At 40.7% G+C, this 10,686-nt stretch overlaps 1 protein-coding gene and 1 long non-coding RNA gene across 5 annotated transcripts in view; one reads left to right on the top strand and one right to left on the bottom strand.

The window, feature by feature from the left end:
• Positions 1 to 5,093, bottom strand: part of LOC142403337 (RCC1 and BTB domain-containing protein 2) — a 33,899-nt gene extending 28,806 nt beyond the window's left edge. For 3 of the 4 annotated variants that reach the window (XM_075489587.1, XM_075489573.1, XM_075489593.1), the window contains exon 1: positions 5,004 to 5,087. The gene's annotated coding sequence lies outside the window, so the exon portion shown is untranslated. Of the gene's footprint in view, positions 1 to 5,003 lie in introns of all 4 variants that reach the window. The other variant, XM_075489580.1, reaches the window with a different exon arrangement.
• Positions 5,094 to 5,688: 595 nt separating this feature from the next.
• Positions 5,689 to 9,319, top strand: LOC142404990 (uncharacterized). The gene is made up of 3 exons (XR_012774021.1): positions 5,689 to 6,000; positions 7,641 to 7,716; positions 8,952 to 9,319. It is a non-coding gene; the product is annotated as an uncharacterized LOC142404990 (long non-coding RNA).
• Positions 9,320 to 10,686: the final 1,367 nt, after the last annotated feature.

Genomic DNA, 10,686 nt, shown 5'->3' on the forward strand with positions numbered 1-10,686 from the left:
TGTTGGCTCCAGGGATGGACCTCCAGCATGACCCCACTGAAGTTATCAGAGGTTCATCTACATGCTGTATTGGAGCTAGATGCTTGAAACCTATTCACAAAGGCCTTTTTTCAGTATCATCACCCCCAAAAAGAAATCAGTTGCCAAGAACAAAAGCAGAGAAGGATAAGATGGAAACAACACACAAAAGAAAACATGGGCACATGAAAAGCAAGGAAGATAGTGGGAATACTGTTCTGTTACCCATGCTTAGTACCATCCTTCAATATAGGTTCAATACTGCTGCGATAAAGAGAAAATACATCAGGGAAAAACGTTTTGAAAGAAGTGAGAAGACAGGAAAGAAAACAGAGGGCATGATTTTTCAACTCCCCAATGGTTTAAAAATAAGTGTTAGGGTCTGGTGTGAAATTTCTGCCCTAAGTGACAAAATTGCTTTGAAAAATTGTATGTAGATTCCTGGGACACCTTCCCCTCACCTCCAAAAAATCCCACCTTGGCGTTTTGGGCTAGCAAGACAATTTGACTAATTTGATTTTTATAAAATCATCTAGAACTTTTAAAAGTCTTATCTGATGGTAAGACACACTGTTCATACTAAGTCTCTTTATTTCTCCCATTCCTGTTCCAATTACTTTTCTTCTCCTTATAACTGCTGTCTATCATCATCATTGATGTAGAATCACGTATTGTTTACCAGCAAGCAACAAGAGGGGAAGTGACTGGAAAAATGCATCATCATCCACCAGAGGGAAAATGTTTAAAGCAGAAGAAAAAAATCTCAAATTATTTTCTCATTCTACAAACCCTACAGTCACCCTGAAAAAATAATTTAAAAGCTTTGGCTATCCCTCTCTACTTGACTGAAAAAAAAATGAAGATTTGAATAATGCGACTAACAACCAATGAGAAAAAGAAACTGTACAAAAAACTAATGAAAGCCAGAAATACAAAGACTAGAAGTAGTGATGAAGTTTATACTGAAATTATGCCTCTAATAAGACTTACTGAAATGTCAAGGTCAGCAGCTAAAAAAGTCTGATAAGAAGGTGTCAATCAAAAAAAATTTCACTTAAAAATATTTACACTTCTTTCTACAAGTGCAAAAATACCTTTTGAAGGCAATCAAGTGTTTCAGATCATGGAAACAATGCAAGAACTACCTTCAATGCTGAAAAGCATTATAGGAGGATGCTGGAGTAATTTTCACATGGATAGTGGTTTACTTCTGCAGTAAAAGAAAAAAAAAATATAATGAGCATTATCTCCAGACCTTGAAGTGTATTAGAATAATCAAACATTTTGTTAGACAGTCTCTTGGGAACAGGATGTCATTCCTGTATCTAAATCTAACCTAATGTAATCTAATGTAACCTAAATCTAACCTGAGATGCTGAAGAAAAACATTTGTTCGCATTTTTTAATGTGGCTGTTCCAAGATTTTCAGAAAATTAACTTGAAAAGCTCTTCCTCTTTGCTGAATCATTAGCGAAACTCTAAACATGTTTCGGTTCCTGTAATCTGTACATACACACAAACATAACAAAATACAACTGATGCTCTTGCATCATTAGCTCTTGCCTATTTTAAATAATTACGTAAAATTTAAGTTACCGTATAACTGATTTGGTAGAATTGAAACTTATACTGATTCTTCATTTTGACCTTCTAACATGAGAGTTGAAGGAACTGGCTTTAGGGATACAAAAGTATTCCAAAGATTTTGTTTTAAAAAAACTTTATTAAAAATATTAGCTATGTAACAGAGCAAAATAATTCAAAATAATGCAATAAATATGTGAAAGAAACAGCTATTATATTGTTATAAACTTAAAGAATCTTAGTACAGAAAATGTAAAAGCTTTAAGAATTTAAGAAACACTAACAGGTCATCATCAAGTTGTTCAGGATAAGCCATGTACAAGCCTCAGATGTTAGGTGGCATTGCACCTGCATGTGGGAGCCTGACTGGATATCAGTTCAATGCCATAGGACCAGCATGTCAGGGAAGAACCCTTCTGTTATTATGTAATCATAAATACTGTACTGCCTTAACAGAAAAACAGCACACAAATGCACACATTTTGTTAGGCCCCCTCTAAGTAGATCTGACCTAGCCTAAATTTTTAGCAGTCTGCAGTTACCTGATCCAGCCAAACGCTGAGCTATATATCAGGTCTAGCTGTTAGATCTTTGACCTCACAGTCTGCTCTAGCTCTTAAAGAAGAAATATTCACAGCTTCTACAGTTCTAACCTTTAATCACTTCCTTAGATGTCCAAGGAAGGTCATCCTAGCCTCATTTAGACTAAAAGCTTTAATTTATAAAATGTATCTTCTAAAACATACTAAGCCTTAATAAAAAACCTAAACAAGCCCATAAGCACTACTAAACCAAACTTGGCTTTCTTTTCTACATTCCTTGCTTACTTCAGTTTAGCACAGTCTTTCTGCAGTTGAAGCCTTGGTCCATGATAAGGGCTCCTGCCTACAGCTAAGAGGGCTACATGTTGAGTCACCAAGAGAAGAGATTTTTTCAAGATGATGTCTAGCACGGCTCCAGAATGAATCTGGCTGTAGCTATACTTCCCTGTAACATTGGGCACTTGCCAGAGCACTTCCCATGAACCCAGCATGCAATGCCCGGGCGGGTGGGAGGATAGTGCAGTCTTTCCCTCACACAAAGTCAGAATTTGTCTAGGGATCTACATCAAACACACATATATAAATGCATATCTAAAAAAAAAAAAAAATACACACACACACAGCAGGTACTATATACCTGGAGCTGAGAATTCTGAGAGTTTAAACTTTTATAGTTATAGCTGTTTGCATAAAGACACCATATGTTATAGAAGAGAGAGAGACAATACTAAACAGAATGTGTATATGAAAGAAAAGTTAGTCCACTTCCTCTATGAGTAAATGACTGTGTAACCGTCCATTTGCATATTTCTTTAACAGTCTTCTGATACTGGAACTGACCAACGTTAAGTGGCAAGAGCATTGGATTAGACATAACACATAGAGGTTTCCCAACTCTTAAAAAATAATTAAAAGACAAAATGTTATTCTTTGTGGTATAAGTTTAAGCATCTAATATTAAATCTCCCCACTGCAGTAGTCTCCTCCAAACTGCAACACATCATATGCATCATGATGCCAATGTTACTTCACCTCAACTTTATCACTCAGTGGTCTTATTCTACTCTTGCTTTTACTTACATGATTAAAGAAGCTATAAAAAACAATTGCCTATAACTAACTCAGAATCACTTTTGTCAATTCTCACTTTAGAACTGCACTTTATCTCTTACATTTTTCTTTGCTTATCTACCCTTTTTCTAATTTTTATTCCTAAAATACTTTGAGATGTGTCAAAGTTCTTTTCAATACACCTTTTCTCACTTTTTGGATATAAATTCCAAATAGATTCTACCTTTGGCATAAAACAGCTTCATACCTTCTTTGCTTCTAGGGCCCTCAGGACTCCGGTGCAGCTAACATCACTAATTAATCCTCTTGATTTTTGAAAGTTTGTCCTTCTAAAATTGAGAATTTCAAGCCTGTCTCTGTTTAGTCCTCTATTTTATTTCCATTTATTTAATCTAATTAAAAATGTGATCCAAGATCACAAGCTAATAAACCACCTCTTCTCAGAATTTTTCACACTACTTACTGAGAGCAAGTTTAAAGCAATTCAGTGCTTATTTGGTACACTTACAGCAGTTGTATGTAAGAACAACAGGATCACTATATGTCCTTTCCAAAAGATGCTGTTACCTGTATCTAAGAAAGAAATCCACCTGTGACATAATTCCCAATAGTATCTCTCAGTAAGTGATATCCTTATCCAAATCCAACTCTTGTGGTCTATGGCAGACACTGTCAAAAGCTTTTATAATTTTCTTTTCTCAAAGCAATGATACTCTTTTTATCCACACAATCTCTTCCTGTTACTTTACAGTCCATCGCATCATTCACATCCAGTGTCATTCTGTGACATTTATTTCTCATACCTGCACAGTATTTGCTCTCCTACCCCATTCAGTAGGATCATTATTTCTCCATGTCTCCCTTACTTCTGCTTTCACATCCTTCACCACTAGTTCAGCCCAAATGGCTTCCAATGGTGCACAAACACAACTGTCTACAGACCTTACTCAGTTCATAACCTGGAGTAAAATCCCTTTGCTAATTGTGCCCTCTCTTTTTATCCATCACTATTAGAACTTCCACCTCCGCAAGGAAATACAACGCGATCCTCCCATCTCCCACACATTAACAATCCTTGGTTTCCCAAGTATTCTTTCTCTGCATTAAAACTGTAACTGGCCACCAAGCTAAGTTTGTCTAATGTACTGCGAGCTTCACACTTCCTCTGCACACTTGCGGACAGAGCTCTCCAACACTATACAAATGGAACCCTTGACAAACGTTGCAAACCCCCTGTTATCAGCCATTTATAAAACAGATGCCTGGAAAACAGAACCCACGGGATGCACCACCACACCGGCCCAGCACACGCAGAACAGACAGCAGCACCCTTCCCCAACCCTCCCTCCCCACGTACACCCACGAGTGGGGTGGCTAAACGGCAGCCTGAGGAAGGAAAGCCACCTTGCCCCCCCACAGGACAGCTTCCAGCTGAGGGTCACGCAGGCCGCGAAGCAGGCGCACCCGAGCTGCCTGCCGGCGGCCCGCCCCGCCGCACGGGCACAGCCAACGCTGGCTGCCGCTGGGCGGGAAGCACTCGGGCGCGCCGCCCGCCCCTCCCGTCCCCTTCGCCCGCCCCTCCCGTCCCCTTCCCCCGCCAGCGGCTGGCGCGGGGCGGGAACGTCCGCCAGAGCCCGGCCTAACGGTCCCGCCCGCCCCCGGCCGACAGCGGCGGTGTGGCGCGCGGCGCCTCCGCTCTCCTCAGCGGGGAGGCGCGCAGGGCTCTGCCCGCGGAAAGGCGGGGGGGGGGGGAGCAGGCGGCGGCGATCCCCTTCCCCCGTAGCTTACCTTCCCCGCAAGCGGCGGCAGCGGCTCCTCCTCCCCCCTCCAGTGAGACAAGGGAAGATGCCGCCGCGCTCAGCCGCCTCCTCAACCGCGAAGGGGGCGGGGGGGGGGGGGGGGAGGAGGAGGAGGGAAGGGGGTTAGCACCTCCCAGGGATCCACCTACTGCAGCAGGAGCGTGAAAGCGGCGGCCTCTGTCCTCCGAGCCCGGCGTAGATACGGCTGCTGAGGAGGCTGCCCCACGGGGCTTGGCCCTAGCTGCAGAGTAGCTTTCTCTCTACCAGAGAGTGCTTCTCTCCTGCTGAGCTGAGGCGAAGAGAGGCCAAGAGAACCCCTTCTGTATCTTCTCTGCAAAGGCCTGTCTCTTTTCATGATATGGCCGCCTTGGGAAGACTTAGATGCTCAGAGCAAGCACAGCATTGAGGAAGGTAACACCACTTTCCACCAAGCCTCAAGCTGTTGCCTGGGCCTAAATACATGTGACAACACCACATAATGAGAGACACATGGTCAAAGATGACTGTTAAGGGAGTGTCAAATATTGCCATGGTGTTCCAATGTGCGATCATTTATTTTTTTCCCAAGGGAAGTGAGAGGATACAAGTATTCTTCTATTTCTCCTAAGATTTATGTTTAAAATTAAGCACTCCCAAAGAGGATAGACTTGAAAAGTTTTCCTAAAAGGAACAACCTGGCTGTTCTGCTTCATAATGTCTCTTACCTTGAGTGTAATAACACCCTGCTATCTTGCTGTGGTACATGTTCAGAGACCTTTGCTGTGGTATTCAATGGTATTGTTTAATGATACTGCTGTGGGAACCTTATTCAGAAGGAGAAAGTTTGCTCTGGGGCTAAGGAACTAACTTTATATCAAAAACTAAATTCCTTTATCTCCTAGGGGAGGTCTCAGTCTTTCTTGTGGGAAACACAGCCTCATAAGGATGTTTTGATATTTTAAAGATTGGTGTACTTGGATACAAGACTTTGGATGTCCAAAAATGAGGTTTGTATAAGTACCTAAAGTAGCAAGAACCTGTCCTCATAGTTATCAAAGGAGTAGAGACAGTATGTTCTCCATACTTGCTGCATTGTACGACAGTCTTATGTGATACACTACACGTGTCTTGCATCCTGCTCTTCACATATGTAATGCATGAAGTGCCTGTATTGCTGTACTGACTACCAGTGCTCTTTCGTAATGTGCTCCCTTAATGCATGCATGTTCTCTGCCACTGACTGTAGTGTTCTGTGGAGTCACTATCTCCTTTTAGTTTGCAAATTATTTTTTACACTTCAGAATGCATTCAGCTTCCTATGCATGCATCCTGTGCATTGTAATCTGCAAAGGGTATATGTTCTCTGTTCTCTTGGCTCAGTCACTTTGGTTCCTCCAAGATAAAATTGAGAGTATTTTTTGCTAGAAGTGGTTTCTTCATTCGAAAGAGATATCCATAATGATTTCTGTAGAGTATGGGATGGAAGACAATTTTTGCAGCACTGGGCTCAATAAGAACTATATGTGGTGCCTCATTGTTTTGTTTTCTCTTTATGTAGAATAAAATGATCTCTTTATAACACAAAGCAACTTATTGTCTGTTACCATGTTCCCTTCTCAGTTTTCTGTTTTCTTGAACACAGTTGAGGGGGAAAAACTTGCTGGATCTCAGATGCATGTGTAAATATAATAATATACCTGCTAATTTCAGTCAAGCAGACAGTGGTAACAAGACCCGATGGAAGTTGAAGCTATTCATTTTCAGACTGGCAGTAAAGCAAAGAGTAATTGTCCCCTAAAACAAGTTTCATCTTGGGCTGTGAGCTGTTTATTGATCCTTCAATGCACATTTTAAAACAGTATTGGATATTTTTCTAAAAGTTATGCTCTGTTTAACTCAAGGAAGTGCTGTGTATTGTGTTAGGCTGAAGGTCATACTTAGAATCAGTGGAACAGATGGTGTATTTGACCCGTTGAAACAAAGCATGGTTTAATACAGTGAAGTCCTTAAATCTAGAAGCAATGGATGTAGATCTACAAGCAGAAAAACTGTGTTCTGGAACATTTAGCTAAAGGATTGAGGTCAGTGAACAACAACTGAAAGTGTAATACAAGAGGATGTAGAAGTGAAAAAGGCTAATGTCATTCCTGAATGTATAGAGAGGAATCAACAGTATTTAAAAGGTAATTTGCCTCCAGTAATTAGTATTTTAAGCCAACTAGTGGGACACAGCATATAATGCTGATATACATTTTGACAGAGAAGTTGAAAATGGGATAAGCTGCATGAGAATGATCAATGGTTTGAAAATAAGAGATACTCAGATTATTTTAGTTTATTAAAAATGGTTTGAAGATGATTACAGTTTATAGGTTCCTTACAATGAGAAAATATTAAGTACTGAGTGACAATTTAATGGAAAAAGACATAACAAGAAGCAATGGAGAGAAATTAAAGCCACAGGAATTCAAATCAGAAATGGAGCACAAATTTCTGGCATTGAAAGAGAAAAGTGGTCCCCATTTTTTATGCCTTGAAGTAAAAACCTGATCCAGTTATTTCTTCCTTACATGCCAGTTGCTCTACACCTGTCTCATTTTTTTCCTTTCATTTGAGCTGTCTCTAGTTTGTTTTTCTTCTTTCCTAGATGTAATGCCAGATTTAGAATGCAACAGCACTGAATGGAAGGGAATATGTGCCTCTCTCATCTTACAAACACTCTTGTGAGTATGTACTGGGATTGTATTTTCCTTCTTTTTCCACTAGCAATGTATTGTTGGCCTCTGCGGTTTAAGCTTCAAATCCCTTTCTTAATTTACTTTTCATTTGAATTTTTGCATTTCCCCTTGGTCTTCAGAATAACTTGATTGAAGTTGACCTGATTTGCTTTTCTGATTAACTGATGTTTATTTTACTTTAATTCAGCAGGATTATTTTGTATACTGTAAAAATATAATTAGACATTAAATGAGAATGTAGCAGGAATCCCTTGACATGGGAGGCTACAGATATATCCCAGGTGCTGTTGGAGATCATGCTCTTCTGTGACTACAAAACTAGAAGCAGCATGGAGGCCGCACCTTGAATACTGTGTTCAGTTTTGGGCCCCTCAGTACAAGAAGGACATTGAGTTGCTGGAGCACGTCCAGAGAAGGGCAACGAAGCTGGTGAAGGGTCTGGAGCAGAAGTCTTATGAGGAGCAGCTGAGGGAGCTGGGGTTGTTTAGCCTGGAGAAAAGGAGGCTGAGGGGAGACCTTATCGCTCTCTGCAACTACCTGAAAGGAGGCTGTACCGAGGTGGGTGTCGGTCTCTTCTCCCAAGTAACAAGCCGTAGGACAAGAGGAAATGGCCTCAAATTGCGCCAGGGGAGGTTTAGATTGGATATTAGGAAAAATTTCTTTACTGAAAGGGTGGTCAAGCATTGGAACAGCCTGCCCAGAGAGGTGGTGGAGTCACCATCCCTAGAGGAGTTCAAAAAATGTGTAGATGTGGCACTTCAGGACATGGTTTAGTAGGCATGGAGGTATTGGATTGACGGTTGGACTAGATGATCCTAGAGGTCTTTTCCAACCTTAATGATTCTGTGATTCTATGGAGCGTGGCCATGTTCTTCTCCAGGACTACAAAGAAAAGGAAGGGCTTAGCCCATGTAGTTCAGGCAGGGAGAGATTTTGCATCCAAACACTTGGTACTCCGTCTGCTACACCTTGGTATAATCATGATACCACAAGGAGAAGGATGGAGGGATTACTACTAAGGAACAGAGGAAGCCAAAGAGGAAACAGAGAGTGGAGCAGGTTTTTTGAGAGACCCAGTTGGTAAAAGTGAAGATACTTGGAGGTAGTAATTCTTTTTTTTTCAAAAACATTTAATAAAATTACTATCTGCAACATCTAAATGGTACCTTTGTATTTTTTGAAGCATCATCTCTTCTCACATGCAAACTGTCCTCCCACAGTAGCATCCAGAGCCATCACCTACCCCTGTCATCTTGAACTCATGGTAATCTGATGCTCAAAATCAGCTACAGAATTCTGGCCGGAGCATGTCAAAACACACTGTCTTGAATGGCGCCCCTGCCATCCATCCAGCTCTGTCAAATAGTTACAAGCAGACTGAACTCACATTAATTAACAGATCTCCCTGAAGTACTTGAATCATTGGGAAGGGTTTCTGTACTTCCTAGATGACAAGAAAACTTTGGACTGACATATCATTTTGGGGTTTGCTACAAAAACACAGACTTTTGTAGTTCTCATTCAGTAGCTACAATTTCTGTACTTGAGCCCAACTACTGCACTGCTGGGCCCAGGTGGCAGAGGTACAGACCTGCTTTGCTAAACTCGGTTGCAAAATAAAGGTGCTGAGTAAACCTTTTGTTGTGTTGTTTCTTAGAAAGTCTGTTAGCGGGAACAAAGTGAGAAAGCTAGGAGTCTTTTCAGGTCAAAATAAAACCAGCTTCTGATCTCAGCAGAAGGGTTGCTATTACCTGTGTTGTGATTTTGGGGGATGATGTTTCAGTTGTGATCATCAGGGGAAACTGCTGTTGTCTGCAGAGTTAATAGCACAAGACGCCCATTTTAACCTTTGTGGAAGCAAAATAATGTAGGTGGAAGGCAACTGTAGACTGATAAGTTCTGTCAGCAGATGCAAGATGAGAGAAAGTTTAAGAGATTTAGGGCTGGGTTTATATAAAGTTGTTAGAACTGAAGCAGGCAGAGCAAGTTAAAGAAGGGGGAAGTTTCCAAGAATCAGATACTTAACAAGAGTTTTCTTCTGTTGGACAAAGGTCCAAAAAAGCAATGAAACATTTTAATATGCTTTGAGGTTGGTTACATTCCTGACAGTAAAGTCTTAGCAGATAAAGGCTAAGAAGCCTCAGTTACACTGGTGGATCCAGGCATTTTCAAACTCATGAAGTCTGGTTTTGTGTTCTGACCACATCCCTGCTTCTATTCAAGGGAAGACGTGGGCATGAAGTACCTTATAGTTGCTATGGATCAATACATCAAGTCATTTTGCTGCAACAAAATGGTTTACTGTGGTTAAGTAGTTTTATCTTGACTGTTTTGCCTTTTAATATGTTTTTGCTTCTCAAGTTGACCAAGATCCAAGCAATCCTTAAAATTAATTACATTCTCTTAGTGCTACCCTGGTTTGTTCCCTGCTACTTACCTTGTTAATCTATGCTTTATTAATAACCTACTACCATAAACTAAAATAAAACTAGCAAAAATATTAGTAGTGTAAAATTAGTAGTGCTAGACTTCTGTCAGTTATTTATGCTTCTAACCTTCTAACTGACAGATATATGTGACAGCTACACCAGTCAAATACAGAGGAGAGGAGATATTTCTGTAGCTTCTGATAATATGCAGGACATTTCACACCAGATTGTCTTTCATTACAGACACTCTTAGCTCTGAATCTTACTCAATTAACAGAAGGGCACAATTCATTGCCATATGGGGTGACAACCTTTTGCATAGTAGTTAGCAATAAATGAATGTATTTAATAAACCTCGGTAAAGTCTGTCTGGGTCCAGTTCTTTCCAATATTTTCATTAATGACCTGGATGATACTCATTACATTTTTGGATGATATGAAGCTGGGAAGGACTGGCAGTGCACTGGAAGACAGACCAATTTTAGCTAGTACAGTAGCATCGTGTCATTGCAAAACAGGTAAACTT

The sequence above is a fragment of the Mycteria americana genome, chromosome 1 (assembly GCF_035582795.1).
Source record: "Mycteria americana isolate JAX WOST 10 ecotype Jacksonville Zoo and Gardens chromosome 1, USCA_MyAme_1.0, whole genome shotgun sequence".
Lineage (NCBI taxonomy): Eukaryota > Metazoa > Chordata > Aves > Ciconiiformes > Ciconiidae > Mycteria > Mycteria americana.